This window comes from Lissotriton vulgaris, chromosome 4_1, assembly GCF_964263255.1.
Source record: "Lissotriton vulgaris chromosome 4_1, aLisVul1.2, whole genome shotgun sequence".
Taxonomy (NCBI): domain Eukaryota; kingdom Metazoa; phylum Chordata; class Amphibia; order Caudata; family Salamandridae; genus Lissotriton; species Lissotriton vulgaris.
Genome location: NC_141691.1, coordinates 1,384,267,915 through 1,384,288,455, shown reverse-complemented (window position 1 = coordinate 1,384,288,455; position 20,541 = coordinate 1,384,267,915). Strand labels below are relative to the sequence as shown.

The window sequence follows — 20,541 nt, the reverse complement described above, 5'->3', positions numbered from 1 at the left end:
CAAAGTGCTTTGGGGATTGAGAAGCCCCAGCCCCCAGCAGCACCTGCACAGAAGATCAGCCCTCCAGCATCCACGAGATCTGCGTGGGACCCTTTTGCTTGATTGCTGCTCGATGCGTTGTCTGGTCACGTGCCGGCTGGCTAGTGGCCTCCTAGACGACGATCCACGACATCAACACTGCTGGTCTGGTTGCTCCAGACTGGCCCTTGCTTCCTTCCAAAAGAGAAGTACCCCAGACCCTCCTGGTCCGCACCAGACGCCTTTTCCACTCACCGCGTGGGTTGCCTTTGCCAAGGCCTGTTGATGCCGAATCCGGAACCAACACCGCCGACAGCGAGAGCCTGCGTGGGACAGCTCGTGCCTCCATCCTGGTCGTCGAAGACACCTCCTGCTCCACGTGGCTGCAGAGTCAAGCGTCCACTCTTCACCTGATCGCCACAACAGCATCTGGTTCCTTCCTATTTCCACTCCAGTCACTGGCTTGTGACTTTGAACATTGTCCCCTCTGCTTTTAGGTCTTCAGCTTCCTTGATCCACCCTTGGATCACACCGGACATCTTCCTCCTGGTCGCCTGCAGCATCTTTTCTTTCAGGCTCCATAGACTTCAACGCAGAAATCCGACACGACTTCGCACCTATGCACCCGCAGCCCGTGGGTGAGGTCACAAGAGCATTTCGGTGCTCAAGGGTAGATTAACTCTCCTAATGTCCAGACTTCCAGTCGTTTTAGTCCTAACTAGTCAGGATTGTCTGTTCTCACCTTTTTCGTAAACTGTACTGTTCATTGACGTTGTTACGCATCTCGCGTGTGAGTTCACACTCTGCACACGCGTTCCGTGGGCCTCCTATTACTTACCTAAAGTTAGGATAGTGTAGTCCCAGCGACCCTACAGCCTCTGGACATCTCCATTCCTTCTATCGACTTTCTCAACCCACTTACTTAGTATATGGTTTGACATGCCCCTAGGGCACCATTGTAATTTGTGCAACCTAAACGTATTTTTCTTAAGAGTCTTGTCATGTGCTTAGCCCTCTGACCTCATAAAGAGTTCAGAGGTGTTTGTTATTAATAAATATACTGTTTATTTTCATAACAACCTGTGTGGTGTCCTTTCATCTGGTATTCAAGGGGTTATATGTGGTTAAACAGCTGGCTTCACATGCCAAAAGAGTTTAGCCTAAGACTGCTCTGTCCATGCTACCATTAGGATAGCTGGTCTATAAAGTTGACTTACAACCAATCACCATAAGGGTTGTTTGGACTGATACAAGGTGATCACTAGAAGTAGTGAGCATCATGTATCAGGCCAACTTCTCACAGCGACATCAAAGAAGTCTGGTTTCAAGCCTTGCAGAGAGTGTGGGGGTCCTATGTCTATCACTGACCCCCATGTTTGTGGTGTCTATCTTCAGGCCACGACTGTTGTCGAAAGAAGAATCTGAATGCTTTAAAGGAGCGTGAGGCTGCTTTCTATGCTGAAGGCAAGAAAAGAGAAAAGGGGCCGAAAGAGTTTAAAGTCAAAATCGTCGACTTCGCATTCCTCAAAGTCGAGGAAATACAAGAAGAAGAGAAGGCACGATTCCCAACATCGTTCATCAAAGGGTATAGCTTCAAGGTTTCCGTCTCCGGCTAAAGATATCATCCCACCATCACCTTCTTCCCCTCAAGCGACTCCGGCTCACTCACTCTCCGACGCAGTCACCGACGCCAAATGGTTCTCAAGCAGCAAGGTTATCTCTGGTGCTGAGAAATTCTCAGGAGCCTAGGATGTCTTCCCCTGTGCCTGCGACCTCTCCTGTTTTGGGTCCGAGGTCCCGAAATCCTACTCTGCCTCGAGTGGATTCAGACTCTGCTCCTTATCCTGGACCTGGGTCAGATCCTTCGCATTTTCTTAATGCGTTGGACGGCATGTTTGCCAGAGCAGCTTTCCCTACCGGTCTACCGTTGGGCCCTGTGGGTCCACTTGCATTCAATTTGGGTGTTCCTCAGCAATATGCCCAGACAACCTTCGTGTACTTTATGCCGACGGTGCCGTCCTGGCAGTTTTCGTCTCCAAGGTTTTCGGCACCGTTTTCTCAGTCCCTGGCGCCATCTGGTGGACCTTCTTCGTCTCTGCTTCTTTCAGCGCTGTTTCCTAAATCAGAGGTTCTTCCTTCAACGCTGGTGTCTCTGGCTCCGCATTTAGCGCTGCGGACGCCAGTCCCGAAGTTGTGATCAAGAAAAGAAGCCCAAAGACTGTTGGAAGAGGAATAATTTCAGCTGGAGGAAGCTTAAGAAGGTGAAGTCGAATAGTCTGTTGATGAGTTGTAGGGCCTTCAGGAGGTGAGTGGTCTAGACACTTCACCGAGCGTGGGAGCTTTCATCACCAAAGGCCTTGCCTTCTCATGATATAGCGCCAAACCATGCGGTTATTAGGAAGGCTTCTGACCTTTTAGACCTTCAGTTGCCCACTGCTGAGTTCAGGCCAAATATTCTTACAGTAGTTTTACATTCCCCATCTTCTGTGGTTGAGCCTCTTTTGCCATTTAATGACGCTTTGACTAAACCAATTCTAAAGGTGTGGCGGAAGCCCTTTTCTGCCCCTGCTGTTTCAAGGTCTGTGGCAAGGAGGTACAGGCCTGCTCCTGGTAATCCTGCTTTTCTTTCTGCTCATCCTTCACCGGAAAGTTTAGTAGTTCAGGCTTACTGTTCCAAACAATCTGCGGGATCTTTTCCACAGGCTCCTGGATGTAGGAAGGTGGATATCTGACTATATTTGCCCCCAATTTTTTGCCTAGTGTTTTGCTAGTTTTCGACATAGTTGGCCTGGTATCCTGCTATTCAGGACCACAGGCTCCCTGCTCTCTCTGTTAAAATGGACTCCATGTACCTTAGGTACATATCTAATTGGTGTTGGGTCACTCTTGCAAGTCCTTGTACAGTGTACCATAGGTACCCAGGACAAAAGTGCATCCAAGGCATACCAGGGGCTGCATCATGTATTATGCCACCCCTGGCTGGCCATCCAAATCTGACACAACTGACTGATCAATCAGCTGGGGCAAGGTGGTGTAATCACCCTTTGCTTTAGATATAGTATACCTATATCTAAACCTAAAATGGACACATATACTCCTATAAGTCACTCCTATGGCAGGCCTTAAAAATCCTGGAGGCAGAGTGCTTGGAATTATGTGAGATAATGCTCTGGCATGAGCTGAGCCTGTCTGCAGCTTTCGGAACCAAGTCCTTCAGCTGTTTCCATGATAACGCTATACCATATACTCTTAAGTGCATTATAATCCTCACGGTTATTGCTAACTTTGGCATAGCATTATCAAAACATGTCGAGTAAGGTGTCATACGAATTGGAATACTACCCCCTCGCCAGTTCTGGCGACGGGAGTAGCATTCCACCCTTTTAGAGGGACACAACATGTATGTAACTGTGAACCCCGGTTAAAGTTAACTCGAGCTTCAGCATCAAAAAATGGATGCTGCCACCACCGACACGAGTCTGACCTCCTGCTGCTGGGGGTCCTTACAGCGAGGGAGGCCTGGACAAAGGGTTTCCTGCCTTGGGAGGTGCTAGCACCACCCCAGACAGGATTTTGTGTATTGGGTAGGACAGGCCTGAAAGGAATGAGACATGCCTGGGGCACACAAGGTGCCTTGTGCATACACAGGCTCAAACCAGTTGCTGGGGCACTCCAGCCCCAGCTCTGGCGCGAAACCGGACAAAGGATAGGGGGTGTAACCATCCCCCTTCCTGGTCCCACCCATAGGAGGGACCTAGTGATAGTACAGCCCCCTTTAGGAGAATAAAGGTAGGAGCTTGTCCCATTCCAAATTAGATTATCCTGAACAACTTTACAAAGAAGAAACTCTGGACTTCGACGTTCTGCTCCACAGAAGACTGAAGAAATCTCCCTTGTGGCCAAGGAGTGACCACCCTGCACAAGCAGGCACCATCAAGCGTCCTAGCGGTTCACTTTGTCGTCTTCCCTGGTGGATCCAGACCTCAGAGCCCGACGAGACCCGGACTTCCAGACCTCTCCGACCTCTACCTACATCTGCAGCACAGCTGAGATCCGTGGGTGCGACGAGACACGTGGGACCGGCCATCTTGGAGAAACTGCACTTCGCTTCCAGCACGACTTCAGAGGCATCCTCAATGAAGTGCTTTGGGGATTGAGAAGCCCCAGCCCCGAGCAGCTCCTGCACAGAAGACCAGCCCTCCAGCATCCACGAGATCTGCGTGGGGCACTTTTGCTTGATTGCTGCTCGACGCGTTGTCTGGTCACTTGCCGGCTGGCTAGTGGCCTCCTAGACGACGATCCTTGAAATCCACACCGCTGGTCTGGTTGCTCCAGACTGGCCCCTGCTTCCCTGCAAAGGAGAAGCACCCCAGACCCTCCTGGTCCGCACCAGACGCCTTTTCCACTCACCGCGTGGGTTGCCTTTGCCAAGGCCTGTTGACTCAGAATCCGCAACCAACACCGCCGACAGCGAGAGCCTGCGTGGGACAGCTCGTGCCTCCATCCTGGTCGTCGAAGACACCTCCTGGTCCACGTGGCTGCAGAGTCAAGCGTCCCCTCTTCACCTGATCGCAACAACAGCATCTGGTTCCTTCCTGGTTCCACTCCAGTCACTGGCTAGTGACTTTGAACACTGTCCCCTCTGCTTTCAGGTCTTCATCTTCCTTGATCCACCCTTGGATCACTCCGGTCAGTTTCCTCCTGGTCGCATGCAGCATCTTTCTTCAAGGCTCCATAGACTTCAACGCGGAAATCCGACACACTTTGACACCTATGCACCCGTGGGTGAGGTAACAAGAGAATTTCGGTGCTCAAGGGTAGATCAACTCTCCTAGTGTTCAGATTTCCAGTCGTTTTAGTCCTAACTAGTCCGAACTGTCCGTACTCAGCTTTTTCGTAAATTCTACTGTCCATTCACTTTGTTACGCATCTCGCGTGTGAGTTCACACTCTGCACACGCGTTCCGTGGGCCTCCTATTACTTACGTAAGATTAGGGTAGTCCCAGCGATCCTACAGCCTCTGGACAGCTCCATTCCTTTTATCGACTTTCTCAACCCACTTACTTAGTATATGGTTTGACGTGCCCCTAGGGCACCATTGTAATTTGTGCAACTTAAACGTATTTTTCTTAAGAGTCTTGTCATGTGCTTAGCCCTCTGATCTCATAAAGAGTTCAGAGGTGTTTGTTATTAATAAATATATTGTTTATTTGCATAACAACCTGTGTGGTGTACTTTCACTTGGTATTCAAGCGGTTATATGTGGTAAAACAGCTGGCTTCACATGCCAAAAGAGTTTAGCCTAAGACTGCTTTGTCCATGCTACCATTAGGATAGCTGGTCTATACGGTTGACTTACAACCAATCACCATAAGGGTTGTTTGGACTGATACGAGGTGATCACTAAAACTAGTGAGCATCATATATCAGGCCAAATTCTCACACTGGAGACAGAGTCTCTAAAAAATTGGAGTAGTCTACCAAGGTGGTCTTCTCTTCCTCTAGCATGGCTTTGCAGTCCACCGTGCTTGTTGGGGAGGTATATTCACTCCTTAATGGATTCGACCAAGCAGTTGGCCCCCAGGATACCGGACAATGATTGTGGCTCCTTTTTCGAAGTGCTGGCAGATATGCAAGCTGTAGCTCCTCAAGTTATACAGTCTGGTCTGGATACTGCTGATTAGTTTTCCAGGGTGATGGGTTCTTCTATTGCCACCAGGAGGCATGCCTGGCTCAGGTCTTCTGGGTTTTTGCCAGATGTGCAGGCTACTCTCCTTGACCTATCGTTCGATGGATCAAAGCTTTTTGTTTAAAAGGCTGATTTTACACTGCATAGTTTTAAAGACAGAAGAGCCACTGCAAAATCATTGGGCCTTCAGTCCCAAACCAGGGGTTTTGGTAAGGCCTCGGCAGCACTAGAATACACTGTACAGATCTTAGAGGTGCATCCTGTCAATTCTCCTCCTACTCTTATGCCTCGCCTGCCCCCACCACTGGTGCCACAGGAAAGCTGCTCTAGATCCCCCATCTTGGAGCATGCTGGTCCTGTAGGGAGTCGGGTGTCCCATTTTCTTCAAGATTAGAAATCTATCACTTCAGACCTTTGAGTTTAGAATCTTGTGGAAAATAAGTATTTATTTATTTATTTAGTGTTTTATAGAGCGCGAACCAGACCCGTGAGGGTATCGGAGAGCTTTACGGTAGTATCGGGAGGGTTAACAGGACAAAAAAAAAAGGGAGGGGGGAGTGGAAAGGATAGTGAGCACATAGTAGGATATAGTACATGGCAAGAGGAACAATAAAAATATCGGACTGCTGTTGGGATGGGAACAGAAAGATACAATAAGCTAGAAGCATTCTCAATAGCCTGGAGGATGAGCATTAGGAGAGGAATTTTCTCAGTAGGAAAGTTTTGGTCTCCTTTTTGAAGTGGGCTAGAGACTGTATTTTCCTGATGGCGGGTGGGAGAGAATTCCATATTCTTGGTGCGGCTCCAGAGAAAGCCTGATTGTACGTTCTTTTTTTCTTGAAGCGTGCAGGTTGGAGCAAAAGGTCTCTGGTGGACCGGGAGTTTCTGGCTCCGCCAGATAGAACACATTTCTGAGTGAGAAAGGCAGGGGACTTGGAGTAGAGAGCCTTGTAGGTGATGCAGGCCAGTTTAAATTGGATTCTGGCCTCAAGCGGAAGCCAGTTCAGAGCTTTAAGGTGGGGTGAAATATGGTCGAACTTCTTAGAGCCAGTTAACAGTCTTGCAGCGGCGTTGAGGCAGGCTTTCAAGGGTGCCAGAGAGGTCTTAGGTAGGCCATATTCTAGCCTGGAGATGACTAGATCCTGAATTGCCGATTCTAGGTCTGGGGGTTGAGGAAAGGTTTCAGGTTTCTTAGATAGTTCAAATGAAATCTGGCTGTTTTGGCCATCGCGTTGATTTGGCCCCGCATGTTCAGGTTGCCGTCTAAGGTAATTCCTAGGGATTTAGCAGAGTCCACAATGGTAGGAGAACAGTTGAGCGCTGTGATAGCCTTGGTCCAAACTTGAATGTCTGTATTGGCGTTAGGTGGTGAGATTAAGAGGAACTCAGTTTTTTTGGCATTGAGTTTAAGCTGGTTTGATGTGAGCCAGTGGACCGTCGGCTTTAGGGCCTCGTTCAGAGAGCGGATGTCCTCTGGGGAAGAGATTTTGATGTAGAGCTGTGTATAGTCTTCTGCATACATGTGGTAGGAGATGTTGGCAGGACGCAGCACCTCAGCAAGCGGTTCAAGGTAGAGATTGAAGAGGGTAGGGGACAGGGTTGAGCCTTGAGGGACTACCACTGTGATCGGAGAGGAAGCGGATAGGTTGCCGTTGGTCAGGACTCGGAGAGCGCTTCTGGAGGAAGGACCTAAACCACGGCAGAACAGTGCCATCCAGGCCCATCCTAAGTTTGAGGCGATTCAGGAGAATTTCGTGGTTGACCGTGTCAAAAGCCAAGGATAGGTCAAGGAGGATCAGGAGGCAGGTTTTGCCTTGGCCAAGGGCTTGAAGGGCATCATCCACAATGTGGAGGAGAGTGGTTTCCATGCTGTGACCCGGTCTGAAGCCGGATTGCAAGTCGTCTAGAAGGTAGAACTTGGTAATGTGTTGGCTCAGCTGTTGTACACATTTTCCAGCACTTTGGCTAGGAGAGGGATGTTTGAGATAGGTCTGTAGTTGTCGGGAGAGACCGGATCAAGTGTAGGTTTTTTTAAGATGGGGACAACTTGGCCGGCTTTGAGGGAGTCAGGAATTGATCCCTGTAGGAGGGAGGAGTTGATTATTGTCGTCCAAGAGGGAATGATAGCCTGAGAGGTAGCGGCAAGGCAGTTTGACGGGAGAGGGTCGTTGAAGTGGTTGTTGGGGCTTAACGAGGAAAAGATTTTTGCGACCAATTGTTCGTCATAGGCTTTGAAGTTGGACCATAATGCTTGATTTTTGAGGGAGGTCTGCGAGGGCAGCGCAGAGTGGGGAGGAAGAGCCGGAGGGGTTTGGGAATAGGTAGCAGACATGAGTTCCTTTCCTAGGGCAAAGATTTTATCACACAAGGAGGAAAATTGCTTGCATGTGATTGGAGATATAGGGGTTTCTTTGGAAGATTTAGCTAGTTTGTTGGATTGGTGTTTGACCAACTCGAATAGTTTGCAAGGTCTATTCTTAGCGTTATCCAGTTCAGATCTGAAGAATTCTTTTTTTGAGTTGATATTTTTGTTATAGACGTTTCTGGCTTGCCGGAGGAGTTTAAGATGGCCTGCGGAAGGGTGCTTTTTCCAGTTACTTTCTGTTTGCCGGAGGGATCTCCTCTCATTGTTAAGGGATCTGTTGAACCACGGGTTCCTGTCCTTGATCTGTGTTCTTTTCAGTTTTAGCGGAGCAAGGTCATCAAATATATTGGAGATTGTTGTGGAATAGTGTTCAGTGAGGTTATCGACAGTGGTGATATGGGGGGGGAGGGGTGAGGTCCGATGCACAGCGGGCAGCCAGTTTCTCGTGGTCAAGGTTCTTGGTGTCAGGGATCCATCTTTTGGGGATCACCGGTTGCGGAGTCCATGTCTTATGAGTGCCAGGCAGACGGAAGGTGATAACGTGGTGATCGGACCAGTCGCAAGGATCTATGGAGGTAAGATTGACAGCAGATTCCTTAGAGATGATCCAGTCCAGAATGGCACCTTTCGAGTGAGTAGGGAGGGAGCAGGCTTGGGTAAGGGATTGGTCGGCCAAGAAGTCTCTGATGTCATTGACCTGTGAGTCCTTGGGGTCCTCCCAGTGCAAGTTGAAGTCACCAAGGAAAATTTCATTTGTGTTATGGGAGGCTTTGGCTGTGATGTTTACCATGAGGTAGTCTGTGAAGATATCATTCTTGCCTGAAGGGTGGTAAAAGGTGTGCAGTCTGCACTGAAGGGAGGTGCTGTTGCAGACGGAGAGGGCAAGAAATTCGCAGGAGTCCGTAGGTTCGGCTAGAAGTTAAGTGATAAGGAGGTTGGAGCGGTAGATGCAGTCTATGCCCCCCCTTTTCTTTGTGGTTGCCTGTCCAGCCTTACGATGTGATAGTTGGGCGGGACTAGAAGGTCTAGGCAGGGCGAAGAGGATTCGTTAAGCCAGGATTCCGTCAGGATTGCTACATCCGTGTTTAGATTGGGAAGGAGATTGGCTACATCAGTGGTGTGCTTTACCGCAGAGCAACAGTTGACGAGGAGACCAGATAAAGAGGGGGCGGTATGCGTGTCGTGACTAGGGGCTGAGGTTGGGACTAGAGCGAGGTTACTGTTGACTATCCCTCTGTAGCAGAGAGTGGGTGGTCTAAATTGATTAATTGCAACCGTGCGTTTAGACTGTTCAGTCTTATTGATAGAGGAGCATGAGGATTCATAGAAAGCGAGGATGTCTGCTATTTCGTCCTCCGAGAGTTCCAGAGGGCTGGTCAGAGCCGGGGTAGGAATATAGGTTAGGAGGAGAGCCTGTACTTCATCCTCTGTGAGGTAGCAGGGCTGCCTTTAATGGCGTTGGTGTTGCAGGGATAGCGGGAGCGGGTGAAGAGGGGGCTCGGAGTGGGAAAAGGGGGGGGGGGCGGGTACCTTGAGAGCCGGATATTCGAGAGAGTGAGCTCGGTGAGGTGCAGGAGGTTTGTTAGGTCAGTGAAGGACTTGTGGAAGCTCCAGGTTAATTCCGTAGCTTTGCGGTGGAGAGTATCCAAATCCCTAAGAGAGGGGTGCTCTTGCGGGCGGGGGGCAGACGATGTGGGTACAGAACTGGTGGGGAGAGCAGAAGGCTTAGTGGAGTGGTTAAGACGATCAGAAACATGAGGTTCGAGGCATGTGGGCTGCTGAATTCATATCTGTGCATAGATCGCCGCCTAGTGTTGGGTCCGGATGATTGCACCTTGTTGTCCTGGAAGAGTCTTCGAAGTATCACGAGATAGATGACTCCTCCCATGGACTACAGTGCGCAAGGGCATCTTCTCCATCCTAAGATTGATTTTTTCCGCCATTGGGTTCGGATGTTATTTCTATACTCACACTTCGGAATCGAAACAAAACTTTTCTAAAGGCCAAAAGTCCTTTAATTTCGACGATATTGTCCTTGCTCTGTACTTCTTGACTCGATCAAGCTTTCCATCTCTAACCGGTCGTCGACGCGGGCCGTTGGGCCTTTTCGACGCCACGTAGGCCTGCTGTCGATGGAAAGGAGCCCGTTCAAAAGGTGCCCACAATGCCACTCCAAGTTCCCGCATACTGATAAACACTCAGTATGCAACAAGTGCCTATCACGAGACCATAAGGAAGAAACCTGCCTAGCCTGTGCCCAATTCCGTCTGAAAAAAACTATACAGATTCGACGGGCCGCTAGGCAAGAGATGCAGCGACAGGCACCGGAACAGGACAACATCTTCGATGATGATCAAGAACTTCCAGAAGCTCCTGATTCTGACCTAGAGATCGTCACCATCGAGGACTACTCGGACTCTGATGATGAGGGAACCGGGGCAGATCGTGAGTACACTGCCACCAACACCGATTACCCCGTTAGCGAAGGCTCTGGTCAAGGCATCGCCAAAAGGCCTCAGCCAAGATCCAAAGAAACATTCTCCGGCTCGTCTCCGAAACCAAAAACTAAGCCTGAAGAGACCCCAGGGCCAAGTAACGTGATCACAAAGAAGGTTCCAAAACCCAAGAAGGTCGTCAACCCAAAGGGCGTCAAACCGAAGAAGGCCGTACAGCCTAGAGGCGTCGACCCAAAGAAAACAGTCGACCCAAAGGGCGCCGAACCAAAGAAGGCCGTTGAGCTAAAGAAGGCCACCGAGCCGAAGGGCGCCGGCCCGAACAAGGCCGTCGACCCAAAAAAGCCGGCTGTGCCGAAGGTCACCGAACCGAAGAAGGTAACCAACGTAAAGGGTGCCGTATCGAAGCCTGTAATCCGGCCGGAGAAGGCTATCGAACCAAAGACAAGCGCTCCAAAAACACCAGTCGATCCAAAAAAAGCCATTTACTCGGCAAAGGACAGTCAACCGAAAAAACCTGTCGAGCACAAGAAACGTGTCGAAGCGAAAGACCTGGTCGACCCGAAATCACTTGTCGACCCGAAGAAAGCGTCCGAGCCGAAGAAAAGCAATAAGGCACCGAAAGTCGTAGAAACAGAAGGGGTTATCAACCCAAAGTCACCAAAAAAGTCAAAGAAACAACCAAGGACAGTAGAAGAAGAACTCTTCCATCCAGATCCGTCACTATGGGGACAAAGAGGGAAACACAGGGGAGGATTCTCAGCATAATTATGATTTTCCAGAAGATCCTAACCCCCAAGATGAACCATGGGGAGAGCCAACTGACCCATATGACACCCATCCCATCCCTGACGTCTCCTCATACCCAACAAAATCGTCACCTACTGACAACACCATTGTCTTCAACCAACTAATAGACAGGGCAGCACCACAACGTAGACATGCACAATGACCCTATAGAAGAAGACTTCTTATTTGATACTTTCCCTACTTCAGAGAAAAATGTCAGAACACTTCCCATGCTAAAGGGAGTGTTAAAACACGCGCCTGATATATTTAAAGATACAGCCAGGGCACGTGTAATCAATCCTAGGATTGAAAAGAAATATAAAGCAGCCCCTACAGACCCTACCTACATCAGAGGTCAGATACCATTAGACTCACTGGTTGTGGCTAATGCACGCAAAAGGGCCAACTCACAGACAACAGGGGAGGCTCCTCCTCCTGATAAAGAGTCAAAAATACTAGAGGCCTCAGGTAAAGGGGTAGCATCACAGGCCTCCAATTCATGGAGAATTGCAAATACACAAGCTCTGCTAGCTCGTTACGACCGGGCACACTATGATCAGCTTGGAAGCTTAATGCAACACCTGCCTGTGCCTTTTAAAGCCCAAGCTAATGACCTCATACAGGAGGGAAAATTTATTACAAACGCCTCCATCAAATGTGCGCTTGACGCAGCCGACACCGCAGCCAGATCTATTAACACTAGCTTTTTACTATGACGACATGCATGGCTGCGTATTTCGGGCTTTAAGAATGAGGTGCAGTCCACCATTCTTAACCAGCCTGTCAATCAAGACTTCCTTTTTGGCCCTGCAGTCGACACCATTCTGGACAGAATGAAGAAAGACACAGAAGCTGCAAAACCAATGGGTGCATTGCAGTTTCAGCAACACAGAGGTTCCTTTTGACGCTCCTCATACAGAGCAGCTACACGAGGCAATACCTCACAGACCTCATCTTCATACAAAGGCAACACCCAACGTTCCTTTAACAAAAATTCCAACAGAGGAGGTTATAGGGGGCAACAATAACAAAGGAGGAGGACATGGAGGCAATAACACCAGAGCCTCCACTGCCACAAAACAGTGACTTCATCACGCTACCTCCAGACCACCTAACACCGGTCGGAGGCAGACTCCAACAATTCCTACCTGTCTGGAACGCAATTACCATGGACAGGTGGGTGAGACAAATTATCTAGTATGGTTATTGCTTAGAACTCACTTCAACCCCACCAAACATACCACCCAGACACCGTCCTATGTCCAAAGAACACATCACCCTGCTACAACAAGAGGTGAAATGCATGCTGGAAAAGGGGGCCATAGAGCCAGTCCCTTTCCAGCACCAAGGGACAGGAGTATACTCCCTATACTTCCTTATTCCCAAGAAGGACTGCTCTCTCAGACCAATACTGGACCTCAGACCCCTAAATCAATGCATACTGTAGGAGCACCTCCATATGATCACACTACAGCAAGTGCTCCCGTTGCTACAGCAAGGAGACTTCCTAGCAACATTGAACCTCAAGGACGCGTATTTTCACATACCCATCCATCCAGCTCACAGAAAATATCTCAGGTTCACACTAGAAGGTCAACACTACCAATTCAAGGTTCTCCCCTTCGGGGTGACCACTGCTCCAAGAGTGTTCACAAAATGCTTAGCGACCGTAGCTCCACATCTCTGGAGACAACACATCCATGTGTTCCCGTACCTAGACGATTGGCTCATACAAGCAAAATCGTACCAACAGTGTTCAAGAGACACGTCTCAAACACTTCAGCTGATACACAGTCTAGGGTTTTCGATAAACTACCCAAAATCGCATCTACAACCGTCCCACACACAACAATAGATACCTCAGTGGCAAAGGCATACCCAAACTCAGCGAGGATAGCCAGCATGCAGATGCTCATTCGCAAATTTCTGCCACAACACTCTCTACCAGCTCGAGTCTTCATGCAGCTCATAGGCATGATGGCCTCCTGCATATTTATTGTCCCCCATGCCGGACTCCAAATGCATCCATTGCAAGAATGCCAGGCACGGCAGTGGAACCAAGCTCAAAGACAACTAAAAGACCTAGTGTTGGTAGACCGTTGCGCTCACAACTCTCTGCAGTGGTGAAACCCACAAAACCTTTCCAAGGGGCGACTGTTCTAAGAGCCAGTTCCACAACTAGTACTAACAGCGGACGCATCACTGACAGGCTTGGGAGCCCACCTCCTTCACTACACAGTACGAGGGCTCTGGACAATCAAACAAAAGAAACTGCATATCAACCAACTAGAGTTGCTAGCAATATTCCTAGCCCTGAAAGCATTCCAAAAATACTTGTACCGCAAGACTGTGTTGTTCCGCACGGACAACATGACAGCAATGTACTATATCCAGAAACAGGGAGGAACACACTCTCCACAACTGTCCCACTTGGCACAGAGCATATGGAAGTGGGCAATTCCAAAAGATATCTTTCTCCTGGCAAAACACCTCTCAGGGAAAGAAAATCAAATAGCAGATCTGCTCAGCAGGCACAGCCAACAACTTCACGAATGGGAGATTCACTCCCAAGTTCTCCAACCATTCTTCAGGAAGTGGGGGCACCCAGAGATAGACCTGTTTGCCACAAACGAAAACTCAAAATGCCAGTACTTTGCCGCCAGGTTCCCACATCCGTTGTCACAAGGCAATGCGATATGAATGAACTGGTCAGGCAGATTTGCGTACGCTTTTCCCCCAGCACCACTGATTCCGCTGGTGGCAATCAAACTGCGCCAACAATCACTCACACTAATCCTAGTTGCTCCCACATGGGCGAGACAGCCATGATACACAACGTTCCTGGAACTTTCAGTAGTTCCTCATCAAAGGCTGAACCTCGTACCCCATCTTCTAACTCAGAACCATGGAGAAATCAGGCACCAAAATCCTAATCAGATGAACCTAGCGATCTGGCTCCTGAAGTCTTAGAATTTGGATACCTTAACTTGCCTCCAGACTGCATGAACATCATTAGAGAGGCAAGACAACCAACTAAAAGAACGTGCTATGCAGCTAAATGGAAGAGATTTGTCATTTACTGCAATAATAACCAAATCAACCTTTTAGATGCTTCCATACAGAACATTATATGTTACCTGCTGCAACTTCAAAGATGCAACCTAGCATACTCTTCCATAAGACTACACCTCGCTGCTATAGCAGCATACCTTCAAAACAGGCAACACCTTTCACTGTTTAGAGTACCAGCAATAAAGGCTTTTATGGAGGGTCTTAAAAGGGTGATCCCTCCAAGACACCCACCTTCCCCAGTCTGGAATCTAAATATAGTACTTACCAGACTTATGGGACCTTCTTTCGAACCTCTACACTCATTCGAACTGCAGTTCTTAACGTGGAAGGTGGCATTCTTGATTGCCATTACCTCACTCAGGGGAGTTAGCGAGTTACAAGCACTAACAATTCAAGAACCCTTCATGCAAGTACATGCTAACAGGGTGGTTCTCAGAACAAACCCTAAGTTATGCCAAAGGTGATATCCAATTTCCATATTAATCAATCGATATAACTGCCAGTGTTCTCCCAAAATCCACAGTCAGTAGCTGAACGAGCCCTACACACACTAGATGTCAAGAGAGCTCTGCTTTATTATGTGGACAGAAGGAAATCCTTTAGGAAAACAAAGTAATTATTTGTTGCTTTTTCACCACAATATAAAGGAAATCCAATATCAAAGTCAGGAATAGCCAGATGGATAGTTAAGTGCATTCAAAGATGTTATCAAAAGGCCAAATGCACTTTAACTGTCCCCCCAAGAGCACATTCTACGCGAAAAATGCGGGCATCCATGGCTTTCCTAGGAAATATTCCTCTTGAAGACCTATATAGAGCAGCCACATGGACTACCATGCACACTTTCACAAAACACTACTGTGTAGACGTGCAAGCAAAGCAGCAAGCTGCTGTAGGCCGGGCTGTCCTCAAAACTCTTTTTCAAACTGCTGCAGCTGGCACAGGTAACCACCGCCAGAGGAGATACTGCTACACAGTCTATGCACAGATATGTATTCAGCAGGCCACATGCCTCGAATGGAATATGCTACTTACCAGTATGCATCTGTTCTTGGCATGTAGGGCTGCTGACATTCATACCGCGCGCCCTCCTCCCCGGTGCCTGTTGCAGCTGCAGCATTATCTTTTGCATGGCCATCTCTTACTTTACTATCTCCATCTTTGCCACAATGGCGAAAAACAATGTGAGGATGGAGAAGATGCCCATGCGCACTGTAGTCCAGGGGAGGAGTCCCCTATCTCGTGATACTTCGAAGACTCTTCCAGGACAACAAGGTGAAATCAGCCGGACCCAACACTAGGCGGCGATCTATGCACAGATATGTATGTCAGCAGCCCTACATGCCAAGAACAAATGCATACTAGTAAGTAGCATATTCCTTCCCGTATCCCCACAATAGGGAGGCTTAGAGTTGGCGGGTTTAGGGAAGTTACTGGTGTTACCTTCCAGGAGTTTCTCCCTCCTTAACCTCCTCGCCAGGGCTGGTGTTCAGAGGATCATTTGCTGCTTCTGCAGCAGGAGGTTCTTGTCTTATTGCAGAAAGGTGCAATAGAAGTGGTCCCGGAGCAAGAAAGGGGTCAGGGATGGTACTCCCGGTATTTCCTGATTCCTAAGAAGGACGGCAGATTAAGACCTATCCTAGACCTCAGTGTCTTGAATTTTTACCTTGAACAGGATAAATTCAAGATGTTGACCCTAGGTCATGTTCTTCAGGCGCTGCAACAAGAGGACTGGATGGTGTCGATCGACTTGCTGCATCGCCTTCCGGAAGTCTCACAGGATGTATCTCTGTTTTACGGTGGGGTATCAGCACTACCATTTTGTTGACCTTCCGTTCGGTATTACTTCCGCACCTCGGGCCTTCGCAAAGGTGATGGCGGTGGTGGCAGCTCATCTCAGGAAGACTGGGATTCCTATTTTCCCCTATCTGGACAACTGGCTGCTCAAAGCAAAGTCGCCAGAGATGGTGCTTCATCATCTGCACGTGAAAGCACAGCTGTTGTTAGACTTCAGCTTCTCGATAAATGTGCCCTAATCTCACCTGGTTCCCTCACAGCGCAACCTGTTCATAAGGGGGAATTAGGAGATGATTCCTTTGTTTCACAATGGACTAGTTGTTCCATTGCTGAAGGTTCTACACATGCTCGGTCTGTTCGCTTTCTGCACACTGTTGGTCAATCATGCACGCTGGCACATGAGGGTACTCCAGTGGTGCCTCCGTAGGCAGTGGTGTCAGTACAATGGAGATCTCTAGGGAGATAATCAGGATCTCCAGAGACACTGCAGCGGATCTGTCTTGGTGGAGTGTGGGGACCAATCTGTCACAAGGAAAGCCCTTTCATCTTCCTCCACTGGTGGCCAGAGTAATCACGGATGCCTCTAATCTGGGGTGGGGTTCCCATCTGGGTGATCTAGAGACCAAAGGCCTTTGGTCTCCGGAGGAAAGGTTGTTTCATATCCACCTGCTGGAACTGTGTGCAATTAGTTTAGCTCTAAAGCGCTTTCTTCACTCATTTCGCGGTCAGTCGGTTCATGCACGTACGGACAACACTACTGCGATGTGGTACATAAACACACAGGGAGGAGTAGGTTCGTATCATCTCTGCATCTCTTGTACTGGGCTCAGGACCATCAGATGTGTGTGATGACAAATCATATGACAGGAGTGCTAAATGTGCGTACTGGACAGTCTCACTCTGCTTTTCTCGGCCGATCACAAGCGGCAGCTTCATCCGAAGGTGGTCCTTCACATCTTCAGGATGTGGAGGTTTACTCTGTTGGACCTATTTGCCACTCACGAGAACGCACACTGCCCCTCATACTGCAGTCTTCAGATCCGATGCAGGGAGTATTGGAAGACGCATTTCAGTTGGAATGGGGTTTGGAGCTCCTTTATGCAATTCCTCCCACACCCTTGATTCCTCAGGTTCTGAGGATGATTTGCCAAGACCGGCCCAAGTTATATTGATCGCCCCAGATTGGCCAATATGGGTGTGGTACACAGATCTACTTCACCTCTCATCACACCCTCCGCTCCGTCTCCCTCTAAGGGCAAATCTCCTCTCGCAGGGGCAGTTTCTACACCCCCACCTCCAGAGCCTGCACCTTCATGCTTGGAGATTGAACGGGACAACCTGAGTTCTTTCTCTCTCCTAACCAATGTGGTGGACGTTATTTTATCATCCAGGAGACACTCCACCAAATCTATTTATTCCTCCAGCTGGTCCAAATTTGTGAAATGGTTTGGAGAGATGTCCATTGATATTTTGAAGGCCAGTTTGTCTGATGTGCTGAGTTTCTCTTTCCTTGTCTCAGCAGGGTTGTGCTGTGGCCACGGTAAAGGTTTATTTGTTAGCCTTGTCTGCTTTCCTCTGTTTGCCGGACCAGCAGGCTCTATTTAAGTCTCCCATTGTTATGAAGTTCATTGAGGGCCTCACCAATAGGTTTCCTCCCATTCTCTTCATTATGCCCGAGTGGTATTTAAATCTTGTATTCACTTTCCTTATGGGTTCTCTGTTTGAGCCTCTTCCTAGTTGCCCATTGAGGCTTCTTTCTTTCAAAACTGTCTTTCTGATCGCTATTACCTCGACAGGAGGGTAAGTGAGCTTCAGGCTCTTAGTTCTAATCCTCAGTTTTTAACCATTTATGTAGGAAAGATGATTCTCAGGACCTGCCTAAGGTGGTTACTCCTTTCCATCTAGGACAATCCATTACCTCACCTACCTTATATCCTCCCCTCACCCTTCCAAAGAGAAGAGACTTCATCGTCTGGATCCTAAGAGGGCTGTCCGCTTCCATCTGGACAGAACCAAGGATCTGAGACTGGACCATCAGCTCTTTGTGGGCTACATTGGACAAATGAAGGGCAAGGCTGTTCACAAGCGAACACTGTCTAGGCGGATCATCTTATGCATCAAGATATGCTACACCTTGTCCAAGAAGGAACCGCCTGAAGGTATTAGAGCTCATTCCACCAGAGCTAAGTCTTCTTTTGCTTTGGCTAATGGTGTTCCTGTTGTAGACATGTGTAAGGTGACAACGTGGGCTTCCCTCCATACCTTTGCGAAGCATTACTGCTTGGATTCGGAGGTTAGTAGTGTTGCTATTTTGCACTCTGTACTGCAGGATTTTTGGTATGAGTAGGTGGACACCCTCCGCCGGAAGCAGGATTGCTGTGGGATTCAATTCAAAAGGTGAGGAATCCACAGGCAGATGTAACCATCAGAAGAACAAGTTACTTACCTTCGGTAACGCTTTTCTGTGGATTTCTCACGGGCCCACCCTCCTCCCAGTAGTCCACCTTCGTATACCAAAAGATGTATTTGTTATTTGACCTGGTTGTTTACCTATGTCTTTTGATGGACTTGCTATTGCTGTTAGCCAATACTTGTTTCTTTAGCTTTACCTATTTTTCTTTATGCTGTGTGTATTTATATATTGTATACTGTGTATACTCCAATTATGTTGTCGGTCCACCCGTTCGCCTCAGAGGCACGGAAAAAATTTGTGGAACTGTCGTCAGCACGCTGACGAGGTCTTCTTGTGGCTCCGGTGACGTCATACGGAGTCGCAAGCGGAGCCGTGCCATTATGACGCCCTCGTAGACGTGGTAGAGCTAGAAAAAAGTTTCTGTGGAATGCTGGCGCAGGGGTCATTCAAAAGGTGAGGCATCCACAGGCAGCTACTTTATCCACCAGAAAAAACGTTACCAAAGGTAAGTAACTTGTTCTTCAAAACAATTTAAAAAAGCTAAATGAAATATGCTCCTTGCTAGTTGAGGCAGTTACAGTGGTCGATAGTTGAAGGTGCATTTCACATTGATCTAGTACTCTTGTGAAAGCAAACTAATTAGCTGAGGAAAGCCTTTCCCTTCTGCCATAACTTTGTAACCTATACAATAATAATTTGTCTGTCTCTCCAGTTTCTTGTGATTGTGTTGTGCCTCTTACCTTATCTGAATCCAGATCTTACATCGTCATTTTCATCAGTAAACTTGGAGAAATAGTTTTAAAACATTTTACCTAGGAACAGGCCATTAGATATGTGCTGCAGTTTTCTGCTTTGGAAGAGTTGAGATTCTTCCTGAGGAATGGTCTAATGTAGGAGGATTTCAACTCAGTCTGTGCATTTGTTGTTGGTGGATGCTGCTGTCTTTGAAGTGTCACTGATGGGTATGTGGATCATTAAGCAAATGATTTTATGGTCACTCCTTATTCGTTTGAAGTTGTCAAGTTCCTGTTCCCTGTCCCAGGGCTTCAAATGTGACATGCAGTTGGTGTCCAATGGAGTGAGTTTGACCAGAAACAATTTGGTGGAGTTTGAAGGCTTCGAGGTTGGAAGTGATAGTTGAGGTTATAGTTGGATTTCTCTTCACTTGTCAAACCAAATGTTGAGGTGTCCTGGGATGTATAAGTTGGGGTGGTTCAGTAGAGTCTCAGTCTCTATCCAGTAAGACATCTTCAAAGTTTACATTGCTTGGTGATGGTCTATACATTAAGAGGAAATAACACGCAAGAGTTTGATTTGTGTTGCGTTTAATTGCTTTTCATGTATGCTTGCTAGGCCTTTACCACATTTTCCAATGTGATTTTTCTTTATGAGACAATATTCGGGTGAATTGCTTTCAGCAGTTGGATGCAGACTCTTAGGTGAGCTGCGTGTATACAATGATGGTGTGAGCTGGCGTGGTTCCTGAGACCTGAAAAAATATAGAAGTGTTTTTTGTTCATGCACCTTGATAAGCAAGCATTCTAGCTGTTGCACCTGGATTCTCTTGACGTTATGGTGCTTTGAGAACATGTGGCCTAATCTAGATGGAGGAGCAAACACTTAAGGGATGTGGGTGGTTGTTAGTTGGGGTATAGTCTAGATGCAGCTTAAGGTGGAAAGAGTTGATATTTTCATGGGTTTGAACATTCTGTGGTTTGAGGGTGTGTTTTTTGTGAGACAGCACTGCTGTAGTTGCACTGTTGCACGTTGGGTTGAATTGTGTGAAGGGATTGGAGAAAGTCACAATCTGTGACCTTAGCGATCATTCAATCACCCCTTCCCTTAATTTTTAAGTTCCATCTAGCAAGTGACATTGTGTTTGTTCCCTGTTTGAGTTGAAGTCTCTAAGTTGGTTGGTTGTCTTTAGTTATGTTGTGTGGGTGGT

General features: G+C 48.0%; 1 protein-coding gene across 1 annotated transcript in view; it reads left to right on the top strand.

Annotated features, from left to right (window-relative positions):
- ROCK1 (Rho associated coiled-coil containing protein kinase 1) overlaps positions 1–20,541 on the top strand; it is a 2,273,505-nt gene that overhangs the window by 748,127 nt on the left and 1,504,837 nt on the right. The window lies entirely within an intron of this gene.